General features: G+C 28.9%; 1 protein-coding gene and 1 pseudogene across 1 annotated transcript in view; both read right to left on the reverse strand.

The window, feature by feature from the left end:
- Positions 1-13,360, reverse strand: part of LOC125838565 (3-ketoacyl-CoA synthase 11-like) — an 80,301-nt gene extending 66,941 nt beyond the window's left edge. The window contains exon 1 of the mRNA XM_049517618.1: positions 13,348-13,360. The gene's annotated coding sequence lies outside the window, so the exon portion shown is untranslated. The remainder of the gene's footprint in view (positions 1-13,347) is intronic.
- Positions 3,082-5,538, reverse strand: LOC125838628 (pectin acetylesterase 8-like; annotated as a pseudogene).
- Positions 13,361-13,766: the final 406 nt, after the last annotated feature.

Consider the following 13,766-nt stretch of genomic DNA (forward strand, 5'->3'; position numbering starts at 1 on the left):
ACTTACATAATGTATCATTTTATAGTTGATAATAATGTATCTGATACAATAAGGTTGTGAAAGAAGGATGTATGTAAGCTGGAATAAAGTGTATCACAATAAATAAGAATTAAGTTATCAATTAGATACATGAACAAACACAATCCATTAAAGAAATTTGATTATGAAAAACACCAGAAAAAAGAGGAAAATATTAGACTGTATGAAATTTTGGTGAAATTGAAACTAATATTATTATTAGAAAATTAGAAGATTAAATAATAATAATACAAGAATCCTAATTAATTTCAATGAATGATTAGTTGTTAGAGTCCATAACCAACTCGAATATGAAAAAATTATAAATATTATATATATATTTTTTTCAATCAAACACCCGAGGTGAGTTTTATTAACCAAAATAAAGAAACCAAATAAAAATACGAAACCCAACCGTGATTTGGAAATAATCGAAAAACAAAACAACTACTAAACCAAAAAAATAAAAAGAAGGGAAAAGACAAAATAAAAAGAAAAGACGACAGAAAAGGCAAGAACTTCTACAAATATTATATTAATTATTAACAAATAATAACAACTACTACTACTTTTTTTTTCTTCTTAATTTACGTTTTAGTGTAAAAAAAATTGAACACATAGTTTATTTTATTATAAATTTTGGAATATTTTAAAATTTAGATAAAAGACTCATAAATATCATTTTTAAACTTTTTTGTCTAAAAATATCCTTAACCTACAGAAAAGAGATTGATTTTGAATTTCAAACGTGAATGAGAAAATAACTATCAAAATTTTGTGACTAAAAATAAGGAGAGATTTGTGAAGTGAAATAAGGAAGGGATAAATGTTGTTTTGGGAGTTAGGATTTATATATCTAGCGTTTGGGGGTTTGAGAGTAAAATAAGGGATTTTGGAAAATTTTAGAACATAATAATGGAAATTATGAAAAGAAAAAAAAGGTGTGTATATTAAAAAATTATCATTTTAAAATAGTGGACAATACTTTGAGAGTTAATTGTGACTTGTAAGGAACATATTTCGAAACAAGGTTTTAGTAACGTAATATTATCAAAATTGGTCATTAATGAAAATGTGATGTACGTTATTGAAATTTTAGCAGTTTTTTCCCCCTCATATTTATAAGACTTCATTAATGTCTCTAATGAAACCATTTAGTGAAGAGGGTTAAAACAAATGATTCATCTGAACGTAAGAGCTTTTTCAATTCTTAATTAAAATTAATGAAATATGTATTCATTGATAACGTGTATTACATATCGAAATTATATAATTTGTTTCTGTATTTATACCCTACAATATTGTCTTCGTAAAAGGTAATTAGTAAAAATCATACATTATATTATTGTGCTATTAAAAGAAAAGGTAAACAATAATGTTGCAGAATTCTCCGTGTTATTTGTTTGTTTGTTGTAATGCATTTCTTTGCTTCTTAATATTAATGCTTCTACATATATTTGGAATATAACATCACGTTCTTTAGATTTTTTTAATGTGTATTTAAATGTTTATTTTTTTTTAAAAAGAAGAAAAAATAATTAGAAAGATCTTATGTTTCAAGAGAAGTATTATGCACGAATTTAATTTTGGTGTAATATGTACCTATATCTAAATGATAATCAATTGAAATATTCAAAAATCATGAATTGAAGTGGTAATTAATATTTATAGACTAGTGAATTTTTCTAAATACAATATTTTCTAAAATTACGCTTATATGAAACTCTTTAATAGTATTGGATAATTGCCTATATTCGCAGGAAATATGAATAAAATGATAGCTTGTGACCGGATGATGGTATTGGAGCATATTTTGGTGTTCTTTTTTTTATATTTTGTATGGTATTAGTAAATTGTAAAATATACCCTTTATCAGTAGAACAAAGTTGTTCTTGTTTGTGTATTGAATATTGGACCTATACAAATGATGATATACCTACACCTGAGGTCGGACGAATGTGCCAAGAGGGATTACTTACAAATTTTCATTGTGCCATTAAGGATGCGTATGATGATGCTGTTGATAAAACACCCTTTTTAAAACCTTTAGAGTGTGATCCTCTTTAGAATATGGTCACAAAATTTTAACATAATTTTGTGTCTTTATTATTTTCTTATGAAAATAACTTTGTATTTGTAATGCCATTATGATAATAATATTTTTCTTTCTTGATAAAAATAAATGCAAAGCATAGTACTGGAAGCTTTGTTTAGTGTTTGAATTGATTCTCTAATTTTATAACCATAATATATTTTTTTACTGTCTAATAAGAGGATAAAAGTATACGCGAGTATTGAACATATGTGTGCTTCCTTGCCAGGGATCTTTTTGGTATTTAGTAATTTCAATGCTTTAAGAAGATTGTACCAAATTGCTTTATAAACGTACATATCTATTACTGGACAATAAAACCAATCCATTGGCCTTACACATTTGATATAACTTTAATTTTCTCGTATATTTATGTGAGTTATGTTTGTCATTCAATTTTTTTTCTAAATACCTTATTATATTAATTACTCCACTAATATTTTATCTACAAAACATACTAAAGGTAAAAAAAATAAGGAACTGAATAATTATAATGTGTATTTTAGGATTTTTTTTTTTTGTCCCCGTATTCTAAATTGTACATAAATGTGAAGTGGTAATTAAGGACTTTAACGTTTTAATCGAAGAATATGATCGTTCAAATGATATTTTTTGTATTTAGAAAGTAATTTGAGTTCAATTAATTTGGAAACGGCGGTTAAAGTTTGTTTGACAGTTAATTGTGTTATATTTTGAGTTGGATTCAGTTATTATCTCTAATCATATCAGACATAGCAACACAAGCAACAACAAATCTTTGTATAGATCATATTCTTCGATTGAAATACATTAAAATTAAAGTTGGCCTAAACTGAGAAATTGTAAACTTCTACTAAAAATCTAATAGAACTTACGTGTAAAACATCAAAACTTTCTTTATACCAATAGTTAGCTACTCGAACATCTACGTACCCCGAAATAAGCAGCAGGTACAACATCTGCAAGCCTATTCGTTACAAAGTTTTACTAACTTATAGGTTGCAATCTCTAGCACAAGGGTACATGTCTATATATTGAAAACCTGCTCTCTCAAAGTACCAATCCGCAACAGCTTCATTGATTGTCTGCATATATAGATAAATGTTACAAGAATTTAAAATTTGTTATGATCAGATCATCAAAAGATAAAATTCAAAAACAGATTAAGAAAGTGTATGTTCAAACTTTATATGGATAATGCAAACGAAACATTACCTTATTAAGTAACCTTGGAGAGCTAGCACTAAACCAATATGTTGGTGAAAGAATTCCACCATGAGAATAGCAAGATGTGAGGAAGTAACCTCTCGTAAAACAAGGGGGTAGTCCCTCAAATTTCTTCAAAAACTCCACACCAAATGCTATGTTTAAAAAAATTTACAAGAATTAAATTAGGAGAGGAAGAGTCATTATATATACATGTGTAATTGAAAGGTATTCATTAATTAGTTTATCACGGGAGAAAATGCTAATTACCTTGAATAATTATACGTTTCGCTAAATGTGCAGCCACTTATGTTACTCTTGCAATCCTTCCAGGCATGTTGAGGATTAAGTTTTTCAGGAATCAAAATGTTTTCAATCTGAAATTAGAGTGTTGGGTACAAAATGATTTCTTTCAATTTATAGAATCTATAGAAAGAAAGGAACATAATTATATATATAAAAAAAACCAAAGAGAGATTAGCATTTGTCTTCCAACCAGCCAGGTATCATAGATTGAATTGATTATGAAGAGTGGAGTCTGAATGTATGGAACAACATTCTCAGGAAAAAAACACTGCATCATATATCATTGAGGAAAAATAGGTGTTATACGTAACATATATTTAAAGAAATTATTTGTGTATCCAAAAGCTTAAACTCTTACTAGACTTGGTTCCATCACAGAAGTACAAGCTGACGGCAAATTCTTAGCTGATCCCTGAGAACGAAAGAGAGAGAGATTTAGAGGGAAAAAAAAAAGATATTATAGTAAAGCACTTGCATATACAGATTACTAAACCAAAAAAAAAAAGAAAAAAAAAAGATCTATGAGACTCACATGTAGGTTAACAATTTTTCGATACATCTCTTGAATATCTGAAGTACCAGAGATTGTCTTCCTGCATAAATCATGAAACATGGCAAGATGAATTTTACACTAATAATTAAGATAGTTAACAGAAGGTATATAATTACGCAAAAAAAAAAGAGCTGACCCATTGATGAAGAAGCCCACATCTGCAACACACTTTACTTTGACATTCTCTGGCAGGAGGGATTTGAAATTGTCACAGTTCAAAATTGTTGCCAACCCTGCTGCTGAAGTTCCACATAGAATTGTCTGGCATTACATTATTCAGGAGTTTGCCTAGTAGAATTATAAGGTAGTGTATGTGTATTTATGAATATGAAGTTAGAGTGAATCTTACATTTTCAGCATTATTCATTCCTTTGCTCCATAGATCTTTCATTATTGCCTTAAATATTCTTGCCCCTCTAAAAAACAACTTGTTCTCCTAATGTAGATTTTTGACCAAATTAATCACCAGTGATCATAGTATTAATTATCAATATATATGAGAAACATATGTACTCCGTATTTACTAGTAATAATTCTTACGGGGTCAACTTGTTCAACATCACCAGTGAAAGATGAACCGTCACGTACAATACTTCACCCTCATTCTATTCCAATTGTAAAACTCTACCAATTCCAACATTGTTTCAGTTAGAAGATAGATCTAGTGAGTTAAAAAATTAAGAAAAAAGAACGTATGAAATGAAATCACCTAGATTTTGTTTGGAACTATTATGAAGTAATGCAGCGAAAAAACCTTGTTGTTTCATCTGCTTGGTAGAACCTAAGGGCTTGGTTGAACGATCAAGGCAATCTGGGATACTGTCGCACTAGCCACCTCCCTATAAATATGAAATAATTTCTCCCAAGTTAAATTTGGTGACTTAATTAGTTATGTTAAATTTATGAAAATTAAATCTAAGAAGAATATTAATTTAGTAACTAACATCCAAGTAGATAATCCAGCTGCTAACTCCACTACCATGTCCTCTATCCAGATGATATGCTACTGGACTTCCATCTAGGCATACTGTTGACAATGACAAAGTCAGAAATTTTGTTAAGAGTTTTCAAGGATACTTACAAGCAAACATTTGACTTATATATGTATACATTGCATCATTTTACGACTAAAGGTCTTCAACTGACCAATCTTCAACATATACAGTTATGTCCCTTGACCAACTCATAAACAAAACAAGTGAATGTGAATTTCTTTGAGGAATTATGAATATATTTATGTATAGCTAGATAGTTAACCATCACCTGTGCCTTGGGCAGTTGCGCTTTGGAGTATAGTGATATTGATGTATAGATCATCTTCGGCTCCTAGAACACTTGTACTATACAATATTGCTAGCAAGGCCAAGAGAAATGTTAATGTCATGATCCTCTTGAATGACATGTTGTTCTTCTTAAAGGAGGTTTTAGAGAGGGAAAAAATGGATAATGCTTATATTATGAGTACAGAAGTAGAGGTGAATGAGCTGGAATGAATTCACCTTTGTTTATAACCAAATTTCCTTCACTTAAATTCACTGCTTAATTATTTGTTTATTATGCTTAAAGAGGTGTGATACATCCAAAAAGAACAATAGTAAATTTGAGGTGTTAATCGAGGTGCGCTGATGATAGTGAGAGGTGACAGATATTCTATTAACAGTTGATTATAGACTCATACTGACTTTGCATGATATGTGACATATCCTCTTTAGGCATTCATTTATTGTGAAAAGAAGAATTACCTCTGCATGTGATATGCTTTAGATGAAATTTTAAAAAAATTATGTATGATGATTTATATTATATATATATATACTGAATATAAGCTTCAATATGTGATTAATTCAAAAAGAATGATGAAAAATGTAATATCTAGTTTTACATAATATATACTAGTAATAATAATACCTACAACGTCGAGTTATTGATTAATTTACTGAGAAAATTCCTATATATATAATATAAAATAAGATCCATAATTATCAAACATAGCAGAGTTTTCTGTTTACCAAATATAGTTATGGTTTTCCCCCCCAAAGAGTATGCAAACCATCCTTCGAATCTTGCTTACGATTTCATGTTTAAATATGGTATGAAATATGTATATAACTGTATAATTTATGTATAAGTTAAGTTTCTGAAAAAAGATATATGTATTTTTTGTTTATAGACTATGTATATTATGATTAAAATAAAGTAAACATACATTGTATAAAATTTAATAAAGTACAAATTTTGATAATGTATGTATAAAATTATATTAAGGCATAATACATAAACATGATCCTTTATTAAATTTTATACAATGTATGTTTACTTTATTTTGGGGTAGCTTATATGGTTTAGCTTGGGACTTTCATAATAGAACTCTCAAGTTCAAAATGCGAGAAAAGAAGGGTTTACCTTTTGGATCGAGTTCATCGATTGAAGAAGCGAGGTTTACGCGTAACACTCAAAGATAGCAATTGTGGGTTACTTTGTTGTAAAAAAAAGGGTAAAAATTCCTTATTGTTAAATCGTTTAGTACATAGCCCATCGCAATTCTTCAAAAAAGGGTCATCCTATGTATGCTACTACATTAGATATTGATGTTTTTTGGCAATGACATTATGAATTGTTTATCCCTTTATAAGGACCACTCTATGTGGTATTAATACACAATTTATTTTTTTATCATAAAAATAATCATTTTAGAAGAAACTCATAGTATAGTAGTATACAACCACAAAAAAATATCTACTTGTACTTTTTAAAGGAAAATGGAATTTCAACCTCTCCATATTGTCATTAAAAAATTCCACATCATTGATTATTTCCTTCCATTAGAAGGCGATAGGGATATGCTACATAACATGTGATGTACGATCTAAACTGCACAATTCAATATCTATTTAGGCATTTGCTTATTGAAATTGAAGAATTATCTGAACATAACATATGCTACTTTTTAAAATGAAAATTACCATGATATTCTTTTTGTAATTGCAGCGAAAATTAACTATAGTTACTTCTTTTATCTTCAACATTTATTTGGCTATAAAAATTAAATTTTATTGTAACAGATACGTACGTGTAGAGATAAGTTTTATAGTATTATAAACATAGTTTAAATATATCATATCAAGTTAATTACTATATCATGTCACGATTCAGAATCTACAAATCGTAAGGACACTAATACCTAAACTAGTAGGCGAACCTAATTCTATTTTAATCTATTATTAACAATTAAGTGAAATTTAAAAGTGTAAAAGACATGAAAGTCATAAATAATGTTTGATAATCATAAAAGCGTGGAAATAAAGGAACTATATTCCCCTAACTTGGGGTCGCAAATACAAAAGCCTCTAACACTATACAAATTTGAAATAGACTCCATACAACTAGCTAGAATAATGAAGACCGAAAAAATGATAAAGAGAAAGTCTAATATTGCGAATTAGCCAAACAACCAGCCCCGAATTTCAAACTCCTTCGCATAGCGCATACAGGTCAGAACCTGCAACAAATTAAAAAGAGTGCAACAAGTGTATATACATACAAAAATAATGTGTCCTAGTAATTATAACATCATCAAAATAGTGAAGAGATTCGACAGGTATACCATTTACAATAATCAATTAGCATAAAAAAGGCAAAATTATTCATGTATTAACAAATAAGGTCACCATAAATTAAATATATAAAGACGGATAATGCAATCCATCAAGTCAAATGAGAATGAATGAAATGTACTATAATAACTATATATGCTATCGAGATGCACATGAATTGGGGTGTTCAAGAGACATAACCATGAAAGACTAAATTATCCCATGTTATATGGAACTATTTAAATTATTTATCCCAACATGACCACCTTATGTAAATATCTTATTTCTATATATAAAAAAATCTTTAAAAGAAACTCATGCAAGATGACACGTCAGCTACTTTGTATCATCGTTCAAGATTTTATTTCTTGAGTAATAATTATGACCCTTCCATTAATAGATGATTAGAACTCATAAATTGACTTTACATGACATGTGATATGTACGTACTCTTAAGGTATTCATTTATTGCCTAGTGAGAATTAACTTTGACAACATGTGATATGCTTTAGATGAGTATTTTTTTTAAAACTATGTATGATGATTTGTACTATTAAATAGAAAATTTTGGGTTTTTAAAAGCTTCAAATGTGTGATTAAGTTAAAAAAAAAAAGATCGAAAAATATAATATGTAGTCCTATATTCTCTCTTATACATAAGAGGCTAGGAAACAATTTTTTGGATGACATGTCTGCTTGAGCTATGTGCTTTCAAGCCAGAGGAGGAAATTTATTTATTTTGCTTTCTTGGTTAATTCGTTATGTATTAAAAAAATAATGCTAAAAGTATTAAAATCACAATAATTATTAATTTAAAATATTCTATTGTGTGTTTAAAAAATACGAAAAAATACTACAAATTACAATAATTAACAATCTAAAATATTTTAAAATCTAATAAAAAGCTACAAACACATAATTTTTGATAGTACACAATATATTTAATAATTACGTGAAAATCACAATAATAATGTAAGAATGTATTTTCTAGCTATTTAAGCTTATTTTCCAAGCGTTAGATTTTTTATCGTAGATGGTCACATCCAATATCATGAGATGATTTAGAACTACAACACAAATGAAATAAATTTTGTTCTTTATATTCAATATTCAATAAGTATTGCGAAAAAGGGACATCAAGAAGGGTCAAAAATTCAAGAAAAGAAAGAAGGGTAAAAACATCTTTAGAAGGAATGCACAATGCTCAGCCAAAAACCATATTTAATTGTATTCTATAGGGGGGAAAAAAATTATCATTAGACTTTCTCAAATTGTCTGAGCTTGATTGATAAATATCTTTTTTTTTTGCCAAAAACCCTTTTTTTTCTTTTCAAATGATGTTTTGAAAATAGAGTTTTTTAAATTAAAGTGACTTTTTTAAAATGGATTATTTTATTTCAGAGTCGTCACTTAAAATTGAGTTTTGGTGTTCCAAGTCACCTTATTTGAACTCTTATTCAAAAGGAAGTTTAAGCACAGTCGCTTTATTGACTTTTATATGACTTAAATTAAATTTTGGATATGTTATATTTATGAACTTTATAAAAATGCTTATTACCCATATTCTTTGATTTATTATAAACTGCTTAAAATTTTCATATTTTATGCGCTTTTCAATTTTGCTACGATTTATTTATTTATTTATATGTCATGTCTAAAATTTGTGTAATGCTCTTCAAATAGTAAAACTTGTCTATTATTATTATTATTATTATTATTATTGTTCTATCATGTTCCTAACAATTCAATTTAATTATAAAAAATTACTTAAAATCTGAATTCTTTATATAAAGGCGAAGAACTTTAAATTATTTTTTGTTCAAAATAAATCGTTGTGACCCACTAAAGGTATAATTCAACAACCGAATATTTATATAGATCAATATAAAATCGTTAATTTAATACCCTAAAAATAATCACCACTCAAACGAAATGCAGAGAAAATTGTAAACTTTTATATTTGTTTTATTTTTATTTTATGTTTTTCTGAAAAATAAGTGTATACAATATTAAGAAGAAACACAAAATGAAAATAGACAATTAAAAATATACTTTTCCTACATAAGTTTTGCACATGTTGTATTAGTATAAACATGTTAGGAATTATGGGCATCTAAAATCTTTTATTTTTCTTTATTTTAGTCATTAAAATGAAAAGAAACACCTACTAATTAAAATCAATATTTTACATAAATATATCTCATCAATTATTCTCATCATTTCAGTTTGTTAAACCATAAATAGATGTATCATCATAAGAGAGTCAAAATATAAAAATAAGAATAGATGTAGACCATAGTTTTACTTAAACATAAAATAAACTATGTTTAAACATAAATTAAACTAAGGTTTGTTATAACAATTTTGCACTAAGTCTAATGATATAAAAGATCAAAACATAAAGGTGATATGAAAGATTAGAATATACTTGATATTCTAACATCAATGAATATTGGTTTAAATGCATACGAAATTTGACAACTTCAATATATTACAACCAATGCTTGTATAATCATGACACTAAACTATACAAAAAAGGATTAAGTATTATCTCTTGTGAAAATTAATTCACAAAGAAAAGATTATAATCAGAAATCACGAACTCGGAAACCTGAACTCCACTTTTATTTTTCTTTTTGCTTTTCTTGCTGTATACGTATGTAGTAGTGTTGTATATAGTCTGAGGGTTTTGGTGTTGTATTGCTAAACGTGTGTTTTTCTGTCTGTCCCCCCAAAAAATAAACTAATGTGAGGTGTTATAAGGAGTTGACTGGAGGGTGTGTACGTGTGTGAGTAAGACTAAGTGGGGTTGAGGAGAAAATGTTTGTGCAGGGCGCGTGTGTGTGCGCGCATGAATGAGGGAATTTGCAAGGATAAATTGAGGAATTTGTGGGAAGTGCAGGTGAGTGTTTGGGTAGTTAAGGTTACTTTATAATATAATATAATATAATGATAAGAATATTATTTAAATATTTTTTTGAACTAACAAAAAAGGTTAAGTATCTAATAGTATAAATTATAATTAAGAAATACTAGCTTATTTATTAAAATTTTAATTACAAGAAACATGTATTTTTTTAAATAAATTTTCTTTTCTTTAAAATAAAACTTACACTAAAATATAACTCCATTTATTTTGTAATTTCAAATCTATTAAAATAAATTGTAACAACCAGTAACTAGAAAGAACTAAAAAGGAATTTAAAAAGAGGAAATAGTCATTTTTGGAAGGTATAAAGAAAATCTGGAAATTGTGAAGTGTGTTAAAGTTGAGTTTTTGGTCAACTTCAAACGACCATAACTTCTAGCTCAGGATGAGTTAGGTGTGTTTCCAGATATCGTAGGAAATATCTTGGAATAATCTTCCAACGCCGTCAAATTTGCACGATTCCGAGTTTGTATGAGCGAGATATGCCCATTCAAAGTTGGGTTGTTCGAATAAGAAATGTCCAGTCTGGATTTTAGAAGGGTAGTTTGGTCTTTTCCTTACCCTTTTATTTTAATTCGTTTTCGGTAATTACTTAGGGGTCTAAACTGAACTTGGTCAGTTTACGCTTTTACGATATTGAGTTAGGGTTTTAGAAAAAGAGAAAGGAGAAGAAGGAGCAAGAATCGTCTAGTTCTTCAAGAATCGTTTGGGGTGATCCCTACGAGGTATGTGAGTTCACACAACATTGGGTTCGTTCACCCACGCGCCAAACATGTTTAATTTAACATGAATTCGTCCTAAAAGTTGAAAGTTTGAATGTTCTTGATGTGTGTTCTTGAATTTACTTTTGTTCTTGAATTTGGAATGAGATTGAGGAGTTCTTGAGAGTTTAAGGTCGATTTTAGAGTTGTGTTTGATTAGATTCTTGTGTACATATGTTGGGTATCGGAATCTAAAGAGAATTGGAGAAAAAGAATCGAATTTAGGTGACTTGGGGCTAAAAAACGAAGAAGGAACAAGTCGGGCAAATCTGGGTACCAGGTCCGCGACTGTTCCTCAAATTTGGAAAATCCTCCCTCGCATCGCGGAGCGGTCACGAATTGAATAACCTCAAATTTTCGCGACCAAAACTTTAAATACATCTCCGCGTCACGGACCATTTTTCATACAGTGATTTCTTGATCTTTTCTTGTGTTTAACTATCTAAAAACACTCTTAAACATCATGTGATCTTTCCTATCACAAATCTCAATCCTTGAATCCATAATTCAATTCAAGGATCAGTTAAAAGACAAGTCAAGAGAAGTTAAGAGTCAAGTCAAGAGAAGTTCATAGAGTCTTCCAAAAGTCTTTTACAAATGATTTAACTTTGTTTCAAGACTTGAGTTTTGAGTTGAGTAAAGAGTAAAGTTGAAGTTCATTTCTTCAACGTATATGGGGACTATGTATTCCCAAAGAGTTAAAATGTTTTCACATTTAAACAAGAAAAGGAAATCTTGATTTCCAAAGAGCCTTTGAGCTAGTTTTCAGAAAAAAGTAAGTGCTTTCACAATTAAGCAAGAGAGGAAACTTTGATTTCCAAGATAGCCTTCGAGCTAAGTTTTGAGCAATTATCTCAAATCACAGAAAAGAAGTATGTTTTTAAACATAAGAGGTAGTATCATATTTTGGGGGTAGTATTGAGCACCAATATGGGGGGGAGTTCATACAACTCACAACTCCCATAAACCATGTAACCATAATGGGTAGAAAAGGGTCATACTTTTTAAATGATCCTTTAGTGCTTTGTAGCATAGACTAGTGAATCCACTTAGTAGTTCAGGTTCTATACCTTTGGCAAGGTATAGGACGGCCCTGACAACGTGAGGCAAAACGTTGTATCATCACAATAGCTCTTACGTGATGGTAGTCGGTTAGAGAAACAACTCCCACAAAAGTAATTGTATTCTTATATACACAGTTTATTGTATTTTTACATACATTTAAGAGTTATATGTATCATTGCATACACACAGAGCTGACACCATGTTTTAAACAACTTTTCTTTATATTGCACTTGTTTTAAATTGTTTTATATTGAAAATGAGTTCAGTTATGTTGAGTTGAGTTGAGCCAGATAAGTTCTTCAGTTCACTTCAAGCTTAAGTTATAGTTATGTTTAGCATTCCAACTAGCATACTCATACGTTCAATGTCACTACTAAAAAAAATGCCAAAAAGAGACAGAAAAAAGTAACAGACTGCGCGCTTTTTTGGCCAAAAGTGACGCAGTCAATCTCGTCGCTTTTTGGCTCAAAGCTTTTCCAAAAGCGACAGACTACGTCGCTTTTGTTTTTTTTAATTTTTTTTTTTTTGAAGAATGCAACGCCGTCCGTTTTATTTTTTATTTTTTATTTTTTTTATTTTAAAAAAGAGACGAAGTCCGTCGCTTTAATTAATTTTTATTTTTTTTTAGAATCTTGAAAAGCTAGGGACAATGAGACGCCGTCTGTCGCTTTTTGGAAATAAAATTTTGAAAAATTCATAAAAGCGATGAACTAAAGGACCCTGTCCGTCGCTTTTCTGGTTTTTTTTTAAAAATAAGATTAAAAAAAGCAACGGACTAAAGGACCTTGTCCGTCGCTTTTCTGAGTTTTAAAAAAAATAAAATCCAGAAAAGCGACGGACAAAACCACCCTGTCCGTCGCTTTTTCTGCAAATTTTTTTGCAGCAGTTTCTGCTGCCCACCTGCAAAAGCAATTCAATTCAATTCAGCCTCAATCAAACACAAAACATTATAAAGAAGCTACACAAAATATAAAACAACAAACTTAAATTAACATTCAAAAATATCTAAATCACAATATAAAGACTTTTAAAGTCTTTCAAAATTCGTTTCAAAATTACAAATAGGTAATGAAGACTACATTTTATCAAGATTTCTAAAGTTCAACCTAATAATTAATTCATAAATTCTATAAATCAAGATTCCTAAAGTTCACAACCTAAAGTTTAAAATCCTACAATAATTCAAGATTTCTAAAGTTCACAACTTAAAGTTCTAAAATTCCACAATAATTCAAGATTTCTAAAGTTCACAACCTAAAGTTCT

This window comes from Solanum verrucosum, unplaced genomic scaffold (assembly GCF_900185275.1).
Source record: "Solanum verrucosum unplaced genomic scaffold, falcon-dt-bn FXZP01000182.1, whole genome shotgun sequence".
NCBI classification, from domain to species: Eukaryota; Viridiplantae; Streptophyta; class Magnoliopsida; order Solanales; family Solanaceae; genus Solanum; species Solanum verrucosum.